Raw genomic sequence first — 12,500 nt, 5'->3', positions numbered from 1 at the left:
ACTCTGTAAAAACTGGGCAAAAATCTAATGCATTATTTATTCATTTAAGTGAAAACAACCACCGAATTAATTGGATTGACAGTTCAGTAATTGCGACGGTCCAAGAGATGTCTTATCACGAAATCTTTTAGAATCTGCTTTAATACAACTTACTTTTCATTGTAATTTCAATGTTAGTCGTGGCCTTTTTCATTTAGACCCTTGTATCTGTAACATGTTTAAGAATGACCTCAAATATATAATTACTGACTTAAATAAAAATCAGTTGCCTTAGAGTTATTAAAAAAAAAAAATTTTTTATTATTGTAATGTATGTCTGTCATTTTTTGTGAATATGGTTTTGTCTACCAGGTTCCGTATAGCTGTCACCTATAATCCTTTAATTGTCTGGAGATTGTATCTGAGATGATTGTCTTAAACCTTTAATTGCACCCTTTGTTTATGCTTGTTCGGGAAGGTTTTCTTATCTTCCAGGTGTGTCGGATTCTAGGCACTAATCCTTTTATAATCCCTATCTGTCAGTTATACGAACCTTCTTGTATTGTCTTTTCTCGTATTTTTTGTCAGTAGCTGCTTCAGTAAAGGGCTTTTCAGCCAAGAAAGATCTCACAGACTCCCTTCGTTTATTTTTCCTTTGTGGCATTTATCTTTATTTATGGATTTATCACGTTCCTAACTTTCGTGATTCTGTTATAGATATATATATATATATATATATATATATAAAATGTATATATACACAGATACATATATATATATATATACTATATATATATTATATATGTATATATATATATATATATATATATATATATATATATATATATGTAAGTGTTTACATAATAAAAATATGGAATGTTAGTCCATATATATAAAAGATTGCTTGCAGGAATGTGATCAGACTAGAGACGCTAAAGATGACGTATACAATAAGTATGTAGGCTAAGATAACATGCCGTCACCTGTAGTCATTCAATTGTTTATAAACTTCAGTTAGTTCAAGCTCCCTGCTTGAGACAACTACCCCGACCTATAATTCAAACGGCCTACGTGATCTGTAGCGTGTCTCATTTGATTGTGTGTTCGTATGAAACTATGTCATTTGTATGTATGTTCATATGTTCGAACTACTGTCTGTTCCTTCATAACTTGTAACAGAGATGGTAGACAGGGAGAACAGAGTTAGCTATCGTCATTAGAAGACCTGTACCTCTTTACCTAAGCTTTATCATGTAGAGGAATAGGATTAGCCATCATCATTGGCAGAAGCGATCAAGCTATCGTTATTAGAAGACTTGTACAATCATATCTGATCTTCAGCATGTAAAACTTCAGAAGAATACATATAGTTTTATATTTCGTGTTTTCTACAAGAAACCTCCTCACCATGAGTTTAACACATCGTCGTAATAACAAACAACGATAATACCGACTCGTAAATGATCTACAAACCCCCAGACACTCCATTGAAGATGGAAGTGCAATACCAACCGACTTAGCGTAAGATTATCGCTAGTCTAACATTACCTCATAGGGCGCCTTATCATACAAGGCACAAGCCCTAATATTGGTGGCCAGCGTACCAGAAGAACTCTACAAACGTCCTACGAAGAAAAACCAGAATAATAAATCATGTATCATAAGAAGTCAACGACGACGGAAGCAGCAGATTCTTCAAGCAACATAGTATCATCGTTAGTGAGCGACTTCAGAAAACAACAAGAACTCTTTAACGACGACGAAAGCAAGAGATTCTTCAAGCAACTTAGTATCATCATTAGTGAATAACTTCAAGAAACAAAACCGACGTGTCCTTTTTCCTACGACAACGCAAGCTTCGTCTCTCATTAGAATCATTCAAGAAAACATCGTTAGTGAGCGTTTCCGGCACTCCAAGAAACAAACCGAACGCGTCTGCAGCATCGGATTTTCAAGGGCTCGAATCATCGAAACAACGCGCACGGGGAAAACTGAAGCCAAACCAGGTCATCCGCTAAATAGAGAAGGAGGACCAAGGCCGTGTGTCGTTATCGGAACACCGTGACTTCCCACAAAAGCAAGCTAAGTACAATTTTTTATTCATTTGGAGTAACTTTGAGTGTTTCCTTTGCAGGTCGAATTTCGTTATTCCTGTGGCTGAAGTTACGAGACATTCTTAATCTTACTTTTTTACAGAAATTATCAACATCATTGAGATTTCGCTACTGCGAGTTTTTATCTTTGAGTGTCTGTTTCCAGAAGTTCTACTGAAATATCAATAATCATATACTATGTTAATTTTTATCATTTTGGGTGATTATTAATCCCTTACGTAACAAATCATATTAAACAGTGAATATGCGTTTACGCAGTGGACGTCTGTATTTATACAGATGCATGGATAGGGTCGTTAAGCACCGTAGTGATTAGAAAACACACAAAAACAAGTGGAACACCCGTACAAATCTAGATAAATTAGAGGTAACACTATTTCGGGTCATGACAATAAATGCTCCTTTGCAAAGTCCCGATCGCAGTTTTAGCCTTGAGTGTTTTTTGTTAGTTATAAAAATATCGAACCTCAATGACTCAACTTAACTTTTAAAATATGGTTGGATTGCAAGGAATAACATGTCTGTAAAAAACTTTCATCAGGCTAAATGCGCTGACCAGGATCCCTCACTATTTCAAATTTTAGCAAAGAATGAAGTACAAACAGTTAATATTGAATGCAGTAGTGATAACTTGTCTATTAGTAATCGCTCAGTTTCCTAATAGTCGTCATCATTGCTTTATACGTAACCAGCAACATAATGCTAAAAACACACAATACGTTGCCGATGGTAATAAAGAGAAGGATCTTAATTATTACAAAAAAAAAATAGAAACAGTAGCCCGTTCAGAATCAAACAAGCAAACTCGGTGACTGTGTCACCTAGTCAAGCGGTCAAGGTCAGTCAAAAACTGCCGAAGTGTTCAAAGCATAGCAAATTCCATACAATAAGCGACTCTAGCAGAGTGGGGAAAAGCGAGTTGGTTCATACATACCGATACTTTTTGAATTAAAAAGGATTTTTCCTATGAAACACACGATCCGTATAAAGTAATCAGAGCAGGTTTTCGTTTTTTTTTTTTAATACGTAAGTTTATTTAAGTAAGTAGTGGGGATAAAAGAACCCAACTGTACGCGCCGTAAAAATTAGAATATCTTGTTTTATTTCTTTAGTAAACGTAATATCCTGTATTTACGGACTCACTGTCTGTTGTTCGAACTTCCCTAATGAGAAGTCCGGATAAGCGAGCGCTTACAGATACCTCTATAGTTATAAAAAACATTGATCTGTATCTAGCGTAATTGTAAGATTCATCTAGGGTATACAAAATATTAACTTACATCCTGCAAAATAAGGCGTGTTTATCAAAGGGAAATCCTATAAACCTTCAAACATATTAAAATCCGTTTGAACAAAAATGAGACAGTTAATCAAATAATAACTTATATAAAGGAACTATACATTTGTCTCATAAATCGTAACATTGTTCAAATGACCCAACAGAATTCTCCCACAACCGCAGTCGCACTCTGCACGCAAAATCTCGAGAAGCATGCACCCTCGAATGTCTTAGTGCGTGTAAAAAGACTTTGCTGGGAAATGAAATTTTAATCCTTCCCGACACTCTGAAATATAACGATTTCCGCGAACAAAGCCCTAAAAGTATACATATCGTGGATACGGAAGTTATAAATATCGCATTTTTTTTTTGTTGCTAATTTTTAATCCCGCCAACCAGTCGTAGATGAATCTCTCTGATAATCTATCTAAAGTAATATCCGTAAAGTCATTCAAGCAGAGGTGATTCAGCAGAATTTTTTTTTTATCTTTTACCTGAATACCAGGAAGTTTCTCCACTAGCGAGTGATCTCTGGGAAAAACGGATGTAATTTAACACAAAACACGGTCTAAGGACAAACATAAAGATATTTACGTACCTTCGTATAGATTCTCAATGAAATTTCAAATAGAGATAAATGACGAAGTTGAAAAATGTTAGTAATAGGAGTCATTAGGAAATCAAATAAGCCCTATAATTTTTCCCTCAAATGTCATGCCATAAAAGATCGGATTTCGCGTATCTGCGTAGATTCTGTCGCTTAAACAAGGAAACGACTCCCGATAGTTTCCAGTGCCATGTACCGACGACATCTTATCTCTGTTAGGTTAGAATAAATTTTTTTTTTTACCAATTTGGACTTACTTAAAAGCTTTTACCAGATACCATTACCTAAGTGATTGTACCTCATACACCGTTTTCAGCACACTCAGGGGACATTATCAATTTTTACGTATGCCTCCGGCTTACGTTGCGCCCCAATTATAATATAGTGTTTGGAGACTTTTAAGGATACCCTACATGCTTATATGGTTGGTCTTGTAATCTTTTCTAATACCTAGAAGTACAATTCACATAAAGTAGAGCTAGTGCTACAGAGACAAAGACAAATAATCTCAGAGTAACATATCTAAATGAGAGTTTTTTAAAACCGAACATGTTTATCTAGGTTTTATGTGTCTGGTCAAGGTCTTAAAAGTAGTCCATGGTAAGGGTGTCGGCTATTCATAACTTTCCGGTACTTATTAACGTAAAAGGGGGATACAGCACTTTTGCGCTGTAGTGGGTATTACAATCGTATGCAAATATGTAACTCTTCAATCATGACAGCTCCTTTAACAGATCTTACGAAGAAGAGCGTAGATTTATTATGGTCTAAAAAAGCATCAACAGGCGTTCGATATCTTAAAAGCGGAATAATGCAGCTCACCTAACTTAAAAATCCCTGATTTAAATAAGGAATTTTTTTTTATTGTCAACAGACGCCTCAGACCAAGGGTAAGAGGGATACTACTTCAGCAATATGATAAACAGTTCTTTCCTATAGCTTTTTATTCACGTAAACTAAAGCCCTCTGAAAGTAAAATATACAGTAATAGGCAAGGAAGGGCTAGGTATCTTAACTCACTAGTACATTTTAAGTTCATAATCTAGGCTATCCTGATAAAGTCCTTACTGAACATGAGTCCTTTACCGAGTTTTTTCAAAGGCTTTAATCACAGTCCAAAAGGAACTCGGTGACAAATGATCATTCAGGTTATTGGAGCCAAGATAAGATATCTACCTGGGAAAGCAAATATCATAGCTGACGCATATCCCGCAATCCCGCACCATACAGCAAAGAACCATTAATTGGACTAAAAGATATAGAAACATCCGTGCCTATTGTTAAAACCGTATCTAAACAAGAAAATTCCTTAACCCAGAGATCGCGAGGCATTGAATATCTGGGTCGGAGCGCAGAACTGTTACAAACTGAACAAAGCAAGTGTCAACAGCGATAAGCAAAACAATAAACACCAAACAATAAACACTTCGAAACGGAAACAGGGTCAGTGGCTAGGCAAAAACAATAAACACTTCGAGCAGAAACCCTAAAGCACAAGTATATTTAAAGTATGTGTATCAGAATAATGTAATCAAATGTAATATTATATGTAGGTCCGTGACGAGGAAAACCCGAAGAACACAGCAGGACTAACGACCAGGTAGTAATAATAATCTCTTTCATACCAATCGTCATAAACTGGTTGCATTCCGTCATCCAGGGTTCCCTACTATGTCACAGAAAGCCAAATCACTGTTTTACTGGCCTACAATGCTTACAGATATAAAAAAGCACATAACTGATTGTAACACGTGTCATGAAAACAAGGGACACACTAAGACACCTGTCAGTTAAGGGCCTATCCTGTGCCAAATCAATCCTTGAAAGAATATACGTAGAATTATTAACAGAATTACGAGTCTGACAGAGGGAATAAACACTTCTTAGTGTTAATAGTTCCTTGACACGTTATATAGAATAATAGCACTAAAAACAACACCGCAATTGAGTGCGTTAGGAATATTTATGAGTGCTAAACTCAGTAAATATGGAATTCAACACATAATAATCTGTGACTCGGGTGGTGTAAATCAATAATAATCTCCTTAACACGTTGTGTGAATTCCTTTCCATTAAGAAAACCAATAATATATTTTATCCCCCAGAGTCAATCGGTTTGGTAGAATACCGGATAATTAAATAGGAAGTGTCAATGTCTTACGAGTTACAACTCGTGATATTGGATCCGAACTGGATTATAGCGGTTCTCGCGGTTTTAAATACCTTTATCATTCATATCTCGTATCTGTAGAAATGATACCGCAAGTAGCCTTATACGGTACGCCGCTAGAACACTCTTCACATATTCAAGCCAACCATTAATTTATCAAAATATTATATATATAAAAAAAAGAAATATATAAATAAATAAATATAAAAAAATAAAATAAATATGGATACAAGTGGAGTCAATATAATACACTCCGTAAGAAGTCGGAAGGGTTACAAATTATAATAAAAAAGGAATCACGATAAAATCAATAAGCAAAAACGTAACCATAGATAATTAAATATCCCAAATATATATGCGTAAAGATTTGAACTCTAACTTAACGTTTAGTAAATTGGACAAATAAGCTAAAAGTTGAAACACATATCAAAAACCTCATGACATATTGTCTGTCCCGGTGATTTATATTCGTAGTCAATGTAAAAAAAAAAATAATAATAATAATAATAATAATAAATAAATAAATAAATAAAATAAAATAAAAGAGATTTTAAAGTCAGGAAGTCTAGAAGTGAAAATGTTATCTATGAAATAATCCTATATGAATCTTATACAGGGCTAATAATATATATAGAATTTGTATGGAAACCTTTTTCATTAGTTGAATAAGGTATATTTAATTTAACATAATCATGCAGTTTTCCAACATGAAACTAATATATTGTTCAATTTTGGTACTGTTTTTTTTCAAACATTCTTTTCGTGTGGGTCGAGTATTAAAAGATAATAAATTTATCCTAAAGTCGTATTTATTGCAGCAAGTAACGTAACTCTTAGCTGGCTGAGAGCAATCTCCTGCCAAGTGACGACGTCATCATTGCCGTATCAGCATTTGTTCCTTTAAACCTCAATAATCTGCTTACACAGGCTTCATCTGTGTGTCGTCTCTGCTTGCAAAACAGATTGACTGGAGAAAGGAATGCTTAGCCCGAACTTCATGGGCAAGGCAGACTTAGGTACAAGTGTCTATCGGTGTGCGCAATGCAACTTTAGCTAAGGAGTTGCAATCATTTTAAAATTAATAAACAAAATAAGGAAATAGAATTTCTATAACATCAAAATGAATTAATTTTTTCTGAACCTCATAGACATTTAGAAGTATCACGATATGGATATGGATTATTTACTTGCAACATTAGCTTACTACAATCCAGGTAAATCACATTCATGGGAAAATGTTACATTTTCTTGAAAAACCCAAAGTTTATATGAAATTAGTTACATAGTGGGTTTTTCGTTGCATCTCCTACCTATTAATAATGTTTTAAAAGTTAACCTCAGAGGATGCGCACGAGAAAATTGAATATGAAACTTTTGTTAGGGCACATAGAATCATGATTAATCTTCTCTTTGACTCTTATGTTGCCTGGCAATCTTACAATTAGCTCCGTTTTCCACTTCTTTGTCTAGTAACTTACTACCAGTAATATCGAATTTTCTTTGAGATTCGTATTGAATATCTGTTTATTTTTTATAATTATGGATATTTTTACAGTCATCATAGACCTGGATAGGTTCACTCATTGTTAATGCCATGGATAAAAAAGTTTGTACAGCGGACTCTTTTGAATTCCAAAATATCAGCGAATTCATGTGGGTTAAGTCTGGTCTAAATGGCTCTCTCCCCTCCCCTGTATTTGGATGTCGTCTGAATTTACTTTGCCCTTGTGACAAGTATAATTTCACTTGCAGGCTGATTAATGGAACCTGGTTACAGTATCCTGCAGTACGAGAATTTCACATCGAAACTTCAAGAAATCGTTCGTCGCAGCGGACGACTACAGTCAAGTAACAACCGCCTACAATGTGAAAGGAATTTCATGGACTTCTTCGACCGACACCGTATCTCGTCGTTAATCTCGTTTTAATGCGGAATGCTCCGGCGGCTGTCGGAATCGACTACGAATGGGACATACTTCCGACAATTACGACCCGAAGGATATTCAACTCTACTTTGCTGGCGAAGGACTCGTGCTGGGGATGTTTTTTTTATTCATCGCGAACGTAATCGTGTAGCTTAGGATGCAGAGAATAAGTATGAGCGCAAAAATAGAACGTTGGACCCGCCCAGGCAAATTTTCCCCTTGTTTTAACCCTGTGAAAATAGGCCGTTTCATTGGGCTATAGGTGGTTGTCTGGAACTGTGTAATGGACGAAAAGTGGTTCGAAAGCTAGTTAAATGTGAAGTAGTATAACCTCGGTCATGTATCCTATATATATAAATGATCATAAATAACAGAGTCGAAATATATCTTTGCGTGTACGCAATAGGAATCTCTTATATAATGATCATAAATAACAGAATCTAAATATATCTTTGCGTGTACGCAATAGGAATCTATTTAAAGTGCACATATATTAATCATAATTATATGAATCCATATACATATGTATAAACAAATCAGGTAGCCTATAATCAATCTGCTACTTTTTATCTTACCAATATCTGCAGTTATTTATGAGTTAGTATATGAATTAATGAATCAGATATATAACAGTTAGCATAAACATTAATATTTTTATCAATTCATATATGAAATTTTTTATCAGTTAAAATATGTTTTTATCATATTAATCTTCATTCTATGCAATTATCAGAGTACATTAGTATTTTCTGTAGCATATGTATCTTAATGAGATGAAGTGAAAAACTGTATCATTATATATCCGTGATCACTATTATTTACCAATATCATTGTTTTATATTTATTACTTGAATCAATTCATGTACACCATGAATTTTTATTAAATAATATATTATATTATATATATATATATATATATTCACATAGTGTCTGTATCACACTCCTATAAGTCAAATGCAAGTCAAGTTTGAGTAATATTCAGTAGCTGGTTTTGGTAGCTGACCGAGCTAATGTAAGTGTTTACATAATAAAAATATGGAATGTTAGTCCATATATATAAAAGATTGCTTGCAGGAATGTGATCAGACTAGAGACGCTAAAGATGACGTATACAATAAGTATGTAGGCTAAGATAACATGCCGTCACCTGTAGTCATTCAATTGTTTATAAACATTAGTTCAAGCTCCCTGCTTGAGACAAATACCCCGACCTATAATTCAAACGGCCTACGTGATCTGTAGCGTGTCTCATTTGATTGTGTGTTCGTATGAAACTATGTCATTTGTATGTATGTTCATATGTTCGAACTACTGTCTGTTCCTTCATAACTTGTAACAGAGATGGTAGACAGGGAGAACAGAGTTAGCTATCGTCATTAGAAGACCTGTACCTCTTTACCTAAGCTTTATCATGTAGAGGAATAGGATTAGCCATCATCATTGGCAGAAGCGATCAAGCTATCGTTATTAGAAGACTTGTACAATCATATGATCTTCAGCATGTAAAACTTCAGAAGAATACATATAGTTTTATATTTCGTGTTTTCTACAAGAACCTCCTCACCATGAGTTTAACACATCGTCGTAATAACAAACAAGATAATACCGACTTCGTAAATGATCTACAAACCCCCAGACACTCCATTGAAGATGGAAGTGCAATCCAACCGACTTAGCGTAAGATTATCGCTAGTCTAACATTACCTCATAGGGCGCCTTATCATACAAGGCACAAGCCCTAATATATATATATATATATGTGTGTGTGTGTGTGTGTGTGTGTGTGTGTACATGTATATGTATGCAATAATATGTATTTATTTTTCAAATCTGCATTCAATTATATATCAGTTATTTGTACAGTATTCTTTGGTGTTTTCCTCCTTTGATCATACAGGGTCCTTCTAATCTTGGGAGGGTCACTTTGTAATTATTGAAATTTTCGCCTTGTTCCATGTAAATTCCTGCTTATGGTGAATTGAATATGATAATTATCATGATTTTAATATTCAGATTTATAATAGTTCTTGAGACCAATTTCAGCTCATTTTAATTTTGTATTTCTAACTGCTTTTGCTGTTGCATTGGCCTTTGCTTGCTTATTGATCTTATCAAGCAAATCATAAATCATTTGTGTGTCTTATGCTTGAATATGTACTATACATATCATAAAAATCGAAATACGGGGAAAGGAAGTTTATGGTCGTGAATTTAAGTAAAGAAAATACACAATGAATATAATCTCCTTAATAAACAGGCTCACTAGCAATTTGTCTTTCCCCAATATAACTGAATGATATTATTATTATTATTATTATTATTATTATTATTATTATTATTATTATTATTATTATTATTATTATTATTATTATATCTTTCGGTAGTGCGGGGTTTGGGTGGGGCGGGGGGAACACACCACCATCGATCATTGAATGCAGTAACGCTTTTGAGTTGCCTCATTCTATTTTGTGTTATTTTGTTGTGATTCTTTAGCTATTTCACTGGTATAATAACCTACACTTCTTGCAAAGACATCCATATACCGTATCTAATTATTATCTAGCTTTTAAAAAGGCTCAATTCATTATTCGCAAAATCCACCCATACACAAACTCTTCATACTGCTTGAAAACAGTGGAAATGACAACCCTATTGAGAACAGGTAGACGTGGAGGTCATTGCGCCCCTTCGGCCCCTAGCTCTAAACGCTTTCATTCCTTTTACTGTTCCTCCGTTCATATTCATTTTCTTCCATGTGACTTTCCACACTCTCCTAACAATTGATTCGTAGTGCAAGTGCGAGGTGTTCCTACTGTTCAACCTTTTTACAGTCAGTTTTCGTTTCAGCGTTGAATGACCCCATAGGTCCCAGTGCATGGTCTTTGGGCTAAATTCTAATCGATATATTCTATCGGACATCCCCAGGTAGCAGAAACGGTAGCCTTGTAGGAAAGAGTCGCTAATGATCATGTCAGGGATTTCAACCCCGGATCATCATATATACATAAGTACCTCTAAAGCCGAAATGTTTTTGAATGCGTAGTCACAAAACAGGGTTTTGGGGGGAGGGGGTAGGTAAGAAAAATCTGTCTAACCATAACTGATCTTTTCTTTTTGTATCTCCTCCTGTTACTTTCCGTTACCTCTTTCAAATGAACGCCATATCAGAGAAACAAATCTTCAATCGTGTATGGGTATAGATATATTTAAAATGATCTGTAATTAGAGAGATTTCGGAAATCTGTTCGATTCCCTTTATTCTTTGGAAGGTTGAATTTCAAGTCAATGGGGGCCCCCCTGTAAGCTTGTTCCATATGAATAGGGCTCAACTTGTGAATAATGTTAACAATTTGTTCTAAGAGGTCCACATTAATAATAAAAAATGTTGCGAGTTCGTGTATAATTAAGAAATCCTTCACAAAGCTTTCGAACCCTTCCCTGGGTTCATCTTCAGTAAAAAAAAAAAAAAATAATAAGATGAGCCCAGGGAAGGGTTCGAAAGCTTTGTAAAGGATTTTTGAACTATACATGAACTCGCAACATTTGTTTTTGTTATTGTGGACCTCTTAGTACATTATATACTGTATACTCTCGCGATAGAAAGTTTTTCCCAAATGTTAAGGTAAAGAAAAGAGCTGGTTTGTCCCCTAAGAAAGAGGTAGGGCTTCCATTTTAAAGAAAGGTTATAGTAGAAGGGACAGGAAAGAAAGGAAAAAGTGCCCAATCTCACGACTAGAAGAGAAACATTCACTGCACTGGACAGTAACCTCGCAAGAAGAAGATGGAGAATGTCCAAATAATACGACTAGGAAATCGATAGCAAGGTCGCTTTGTACTGGAAAGCATAGCAATTTAAAGCAGAGGTTGGGGGATGGGGCGGGTATCGGGGACCGCCTTTGATTAAAGTGATAGTCTTTGACCGAGATTTGTCACTCAACAGGTAACGAAAAAAGTAGCACTCTGAACGAGTGCAATTTCCAATGCAAAATTAACCACGCGATCACTCATTCGCGACTTATCCATTCTGCAGTTGAAGGCTTGTGGAATTGAATCATTCTTTTGCATGCAATAGACTACGCTTAAAGAAACCAATAAGTCTAGTCTAGTGGCTCAAGTGTTCAGGAAAACCAGCTGGATCCACGTTTAATGGAATCAGTCAAAACTTGAGCAGGTATTAGCTCTGGCCTCAAAATTCAAAACCTGGCAGAAGTGGGAATCTTAGACCATTTAAATATTCATGAGTACAAATTAACGTCGTGTGGCTCAGCTTTCGAGTAAGATTGCCTAGTAATTGTATGATAATTCTAACTGACATTATTTATTATGTAACGTAAATTTGTGAATGAATTTGTTACACATGACGTTCACTGGTCAAAGATTTTTATCTCTTAGTTACGAAGACGATTAAGTCACGCGATCAACTCGA

General features: G+C 35.1%; 1 protein-coding gene across 6 annotated transcripts in view; it reads left to right on the top strand.

Moving 5' to 3' along the window:
• Nucleotides 1-12,500, top strand: part of LOC135206229 (alpha-(1,3)-fucosyltransferase C-like) — a 93,129-nt gene that overhangs the window by 74,965 nt on the left and 5,664 nt on the right. The gene's annotated exons all lie outside the window — the stretch shown is intronic.

This window comes from Macrobrachium nipponense, chromosome 29, assembly GCF_015104395.2.
Source record: "Macrobrachium nipponense isolate FS-2020 chromosome 29, ASM1510439v2, whole genome shotgun sequence".
Lineage (NCBI taxonomy): Eukaryota > Metazoa > Arthropoda > Malacostraca > Decapoda > Palaemonidae > Macrobrachium > Macrobrachium nipponense.
Note: the sequence above shows the minus strand (reverse complement) of the source record. Positions and strands in the feature narration are given on the sequence as shown.